Here is a 6,809-nt window from a genome sequence, read left to right as displayed (position 1 = left end):
GTAGAATCTTGTGTTGTGAAAACAAAAATAATCTCTCACCCACCTCTGTGGTGTTTGGTTCACCTCCCTCTGGTTTGCACAGCGAACCGGCCTCTCCCCTGTTTAGCCCCAGGAAAGCATGAAAATGAACACTTGGCACCATCAAGGGCATCCATGCTTCCGCCTTTCTGGAGGAGCCCTCTCTGTTCAGACTTTTCACATTTGAAAATATGCAGGTTCAGCTCATAATTTTCTCCACCCCAGGCTGCCAGCCACACTCTTCTCCCGTCTCGGCTCATGCCCACCCCCCAACCCTGTTTGCTAACTCTGAGAAGGAAGGTGTTTTCTTTTTCCAACAAGTCTGAACCCCAATTAGTTTCTCAGTAACTTGATACCCATTGGTGGTGATGGTGATATCTCACCTAGCGTTGTTATTGATTTGGTCAGAAGGAATTAAGGAGATAATTCGTACTCAATTACAATTCCCTGAATTTCCTGAGGTTGCTAACTCTGCTCCCCGGTTGTATTTTCTTTTCCAGATTAATTTTGTCTTGACTCTGAAATGAGAGTGGATATGACGGGCTTGTTGTGTTGATTGTCGTGGAAACAAAGTAGGTCTCTGTATTTTCATTCCAAGTAGGGCTCTCAAATTCTTTTTTTTTTTTTTAAAGTTAATGTGAAACGTACACAAGTTAAAAAGAAAAAACAGCACCGAAAGCCTCTTACCAAAGAGGAGCCCATCTTCCTTGCCCACACCTCACTCTTGATGCCATTCCCCAGGGAGCCACGTCTAACACTTTTCGTATTGTTGCTGTTTCCCGTGATCCGTGTCTCCAGATTATTTAAGTTTTACTGCTGTTTCTCAGCTGATACGTTTAAGGTTTTGATGGCTTTCTGCTATGAAAGATGAGGGTCTGGCTTCCTTGTATCCCCATGTACTGCCCACTCCCGATTCCCGTTCCCCGCCCCGAGACAGCACTACCTTTAGTTCTGGTACTGGGTAATTTTGTAACTTTAGAAATATGTTATTAGGGCAGTGAAACTATTCCGCATGATGCTACTGGGATGGATACACGGCTTTAGACATTTGTCCAAACCCATAGAATATACAGCAGCAAGAGCGAATCCTGATGTAAGGATGGGCTTTGGGTGCTAATGTATCAATGTAGGTTCATCACTTGTAACAAAACACCACTCTGGTGTGGGATGCTGATAATGGTGCAAGCCGTGCGTGTGTGGACCCAGTGCAGGGCGGGTGCTGCGGATGGGGGAGGGGGCGGTACGGGAGCTTTCTGCACCTTTCTTTCAGTTTTGCTGCGAACCTAAAACTGTTCTTTAAAAAATTGTCTTAAAAAAACAACTATGTTACACTTGTAACATAGCTGCATTCACCCTAAAGAGTATTTTGACCTGACCCCTTACTTTGTAGCAGAGGAGGTTAACTCCTCATAGGCTCTTCTTGTGTTTTTTTACCACTGCTCTTACATTGTGGAGATCGATAACACCCGCATTCTGTTCAGGACTTGTAACTGTTTTCCAGGCTTGGTCTATGAGCTGAGTGTTCACGTTGAAAATCAACAAATGTTACAGTGGTGTTTTCCACCCGTTCATTCACTCACACACTCAACCAGTAACTGCCAAGAAGCCACTCTGTGTTTGTTGTTGTGCCAGAGACCAAAGATGCCGTGTGACCAGGTCACGCTCCCTGCGCAAATTGCAAGGCTAAAATTTAGAGGAGGAAGAGAGGAAACACGCAATTTACAATGTAAGCACAATAACTGCTGAAATCAGTGGTTTTTAACTTTATGTTCAAAATATGAATATGAAGTGTAACAGAGGTAAGCTGAATGTAACAGATGTCTTAAACAGGAGCTGCTGGTTTCCTTTTGGCTCTGTAAGCATAAACAGAGTCTTGGTGTCTGAACCTCAGCCCGTTTTGCTCCTCCATTGATCCCCAGGCTGAAGCCACGACACTAGAGCATTCTACATACTGCAGACTGAGAGGTGGTGAGAGGCATCACAGTTGCGGTTTTGTTTCATGGTTGTAAAGATCCTTCATCAATAGGGAGCCTTTGCAGCATTGGATGCACTTGTCCAGGACACAGTGGCTGGAAATATCACTCAGAGGACAGCTGGGGACAAACGTATGCTCATCATGAGAGGTGCCAGGCTGGTCACAACAATGCCCATGGCCCAGCACGGGACACCAAGGGGGCCTCTGGGGCCACGGAGGGGAATATTCTGACTACCCTTGGCATGACTGTCCCATCCAAGTGGGGCGTGTGTGTGTGTGTATGAGTGGAGCATGGCAGCACTAGAGGCCAGATTGCCAAGTGCGCTAGGAAAATCTGAATTATAAGATATAGTCTCTATCCAAACACACATAGGTGTATACACATCAATTAAGAAAGTCCCAGATTGTTCTTCTATTTACCTATTTTGCAAACAACTCAGTAGTTTGTTTACTTAATGATCATCATTGGGTCTGTTTCCTTGACTATGTGACCTTGATCTGTCACTCTCTCTCTCTCCATGCCTCGGGTTTTTTGTTTTATTTTTTTTAACCTATAAAATAGGCATTTATTTCTTATGGCTTTTACCCAAAGGTAACAAGTGGCAGAGCTGGGATTTGAACCCAGGTCTCTCTGATTCTAAAATCTGTGCTTTTCAATACTACAATCTACTGTCTCCTGTGGTAGCTCAGTTACGGAATTATCTTGTTTGCAATCCGGTCATTCCCCAGGCTAATTCACATCCTGAAATGGGCCCATGCTTTTTCTTTGCCAGTGGGTGAGACTGATATACATGGTAAAAGCAGTGACTAGACCCTAAAGAGAAATTAAATGAGTTTATATAATGCAAATCGTCGATTGTTTCCTATGGAGAGTTTACTCCTCTATGGCTATATCTTAGTTAGCTATGCTGTGTAACAAGTGACCCTAAAACAAACATTATCTCACAGTTTCCGCAGCTTACCTAGAGGCCTCTGGCCCTGGAGGCCACAGTCAAGATGCCACGTTGGCCTGGAGTCATCTCAAAGCTCAGCTTGGGGAGGGCTCACTTACAAGCTCACCCACGACGCTGTTGGCAGGTAGCAGGTGGCCGCTGGCTGTAGACTAGACGTGTCAGTTCCCTGCTGAGTGGGCCTCTCCCACAGAGCAGCTCACAGTCTGGAAGCTGACTTTTCCCAGAGCAGGAGAGAATGCCCGAGACAGAAGCCATATTCTGTTCATTAGAAGTGAGCCACTGGGTCCAGCATACCCTCCAGCAGAAGAGATTAGACAAGGGTGGAAATGCAAGGAGGCTCACTGGAAGCTGCCCACCACACATACTGGTGAAGGGAAAAGGCAGAACCTAGACCGTGATCGTCAACAAGCCGGGTGCCCTGGGATCTCCAGGAGAAATAAAACTTGTCTTCTCTGATGGGGCTTCTCAGTCTCAGCACTCTTGACGATTTGGGTCAGATACAGCTTTATGGGAGAAGGTCGTCCTGCACATTGTAGGATCTAGCAGCATCCTGGGCATCTACCCACCAGATGCACCCCCCCAAGTTATGACAACCAGGAGGAGCTTCAGTGACACTTCGGGAAAATTTCTGGGTCTCTCCTGAAGGTCAACCTTCAGTGGAAATGAAGGGAAGGCATTGCACTTCCAGGTCATCAGTAAGCCCTTAACGAATGAACGATAGTCGTTATTATCACCAAGATGTGCTCCAGCTCTCACGCCAGCAAATAACTAGGAAAAGAGAAAAGATACGATTTGAGATTTTGTAAGCATAGAAGGCAGGGGGTTGACCCAATATCCATTTTCTTAGAAAGGCGGGGCACTGGGGGGGGGCGGGCGTCCTCTCTGCCTTTAGGTCCTTTGCACAGGGGAGCCCGGTGATGGACTCAATTCTCCAGCCCTAATGTGTGTGACTCCCAGCTTTCCAACCTTCTCAAACATGGCTGGAGAGAGAATGACAAGAATTAGGCACTGTGGCACCGTTATCACACCGATGACGTGCGGTTTGGAGCTGCTGCTCTTGTTTCTTTCAAGGTGGGATTTTTTGTTTTGTTTCCGAAAATAATCTATGGCCACAACGTAAGCCATGAAGAAGTGCAGGCTTCGTTCTTCTACACCAGGGCTCAGTGAGCCAGGTAGTAAATATTTCAGTCTTTGCAAGCCATACAGTCTCTGTTGCCACTAGTCAGTCCTGCCCTTGGAGCTCAAAAGCAGCCACAGACAGTCTGTAAGCAACTGGGTAATGGTTGTGTGCAAGTAAAACTTTATTCACGCAGACAGGCAGGCTTCTCTGCATCGTCTTCTTGGTACTCTTGCCTCTTTGCCAGTTTTCCTTTTGTGTCAGTCCTTAATTCTCTAATCTTATTCTCCTCTCTCTTCCCCTCTCCTTCCTTCCCCTCTCCTCTCTCCCTCTCTCTCCCCATCCATCCCTTTTGTGACCTTTTCCTCCTCCCTCCGTCCCTTCTCTTTCCCTCTCTCTCTCTCTCTCTCTCTCTCTCTCTCAATTTCTCTCTCTTCCCCCAGCCTTCCTCTCTGACACTTAATTCAACACCTCCGACCTTAATCTCCAATTCCATCCCCTTCGCCAAGCTCCAATCCACATCCATGTATCAGACAACTGCCTCTCAGCCCCACTCATGCTCCTGGACCCAGCTCCAAAGACTCAAGAGCTGGGCGTCATCTTCGCTTATAGCCTCGTCGCGCACTCACAGCCCTCTGAAACCCTCCCAGATGTATTTGTTCTTTGGGGGGAGATCAGGGTGCAAACAGTACTGCTATTTGTGTGAAAAGGGAATGCTTGTGGTGGAAAAAGAAGTGTGTGTGTGTGTGTTTATTGAAGTATATAATATCTCTCTGGAAGGATACACAAGAACTTGGTAACACTTAGTCACCTCCAGGGAGGGAAATGAATAGCTTGAGGACAAGGTAGAAATAATACTTTTTAACTATACACGCTCTTATATGTTTTAAAACCATTTGAAAATATTTCCTATTCCATCCCCCCCCCCCAAAAACCCACTAAAAAACTGAACTGAAATGAAGTAAAACTCAATGCTTCACTTTCAGTTCATAGTGAGGACCCTCATCTCTAAGCTTATTTTGCTGAAGTGGCTTCTCATGGTTTCTCAGCAGCGTTAAAGCTTTAGACATCTTTCCTCCTGCTTGGGGATGTCAAGAGAACCTTCATCGCCGTCACACTCTACATTTCAATTCCTCATGGTAACTTCCGTTTGAAAAACTGTTCCCGCCACTTTCTGTGTTCAGCTCAGTCTGAAACTGGAGCAGTAACCCCCCAGCCCCACTGGAGGGTAGTTGAATTGCCTGTTTGATTCATGTCTCCCCCACTAGACCACGAGCTCCTTGAGGGCAGGGATGGTGTCTTGTTCAGCCTCATATCCCCAGCCAGTATCTAACTCCCAGTAGGTATTTAAGAAATATCCGGGCTACACCTGCCCCGCACCCAGCCTCGTAATGTGGCTCATGTAACTTGGTATTGAACAGCACCCTGCGGACAGGATCGTAGAATTCATACCGCAGCAGCCCTGGTCACATGAAGCCTCATGCTGATGTGAGTTCAGGCCTCAGCCAGCTCTTCTGCATCTGGGCTCTTTTCTCTGAACCACTGGCTTAAACTCAGCTCAGCTTCTGCTTCTTACATGGAAAATGAGGTTAGCAGTTATTGAGCAATGTGGGGCTGGGTTTCCTTGACCTCCAGGGGCTTCGCTCGGATTTTGCTAAGATGTTGACTTGGTCCTCTTCCAGGGAAGGAGAAAAGAGCTGAAGCTACGTGGGGACTTAACCCCTTAGCCCAACCCACAGACTCTTTCCACCCGGCTATTGACAATATGAAAGGAGATTTTCTTGGGTCGCCACTTGTTTCTTTTCTCCAGGATGAATTGACTAATTTGTCTCATTTTCAAGAAAGGGAGAAAACTGTGGTGTGATCAGCAATAAAGAGCACCCTGTGATCAACTAGAGTGGCCTCTTCTTCCTCCTGTAGCCGAAATCCAGCCTCTGTACTGAATTGAATCTCAGAGGCAGAGTTTGGGGTGAAGTAGAAAAGAATAGCTTTATTACTTTGCCAGGCAAAGGAGGCCACAGCAGGCTAATGCCCTCGAGACTGTGTGTCCTGACCTGGAGGGGGCAGTGAGGAGTTTTATAGCAGTGGTTCAAAGAGGAGGGTGTGATCAGCTCGTGGACATTCTTCTGATTGGTTGATGATGAGGTAACTGGGAGTCAGCATCATCAACCTTCTGATTCCAACTGGTCTACCTGCTTGTGGGCAGCAAGCAGTTAACTTCTTCCACCCAGTGGGGCTTTCAGTACCTGTAAAACAGCTCAAAGATATTGTTCTGTGTATCCCTTGAGGGGAGCCATGACCCCCTTGGGGCGGCCGGGGCTGTACTATTGTTTCTTGACGGTTCCTCCCTCCCTTCCCTGATTAGCAGCTGTTTGACCCTGCCGTTGGAATTCAAAGGAGGGTCTTGGAGGCTGAATGAAGCCTATTTCCTGTAATCAAGAAACGGGAGACAGAAAGACTTTTATGCCCAGGAACCCCACAGGGTCCTGCAAGGTTTCACTCCTGCTAGCTGGGTGACCTCTGGTACAGGTTATTTAACTAATCTGGGTTTCAGGTTTCTCAACCGTAAAATGGGGATAATAATAGTTACAACACTTAGCTTTTGGAGTGGTTGTGAAGATTCAGTGAGAAATGGCACGTAAAGTGCCCGGTATGGGACTGGCAGTCGTGTGTCACGACGCTGCTTTTCCTTCCCGGGACCATGGCTGACATTGCTACCACAGAACTCTTTTCTGATGAGATTGAA

Source organism: Delphinus delphis, chromosome 13 (genome assembly GCF_949987515.2).
Source record: "Delphinus delphis chromosome 13, mDelDel1.2, whole genome shotgun sequence".
In the NCBI taxonomy this organism is placed as follows: domain Eukaryota; kingdom Metazoa; phylum Chordata; class Mammalia; order Artiodactyla; family Delphinidae; genus Delphinus; species Delphinus delphis.
This window is presented reverse-complemented; position numbering follows the sequence as displayed.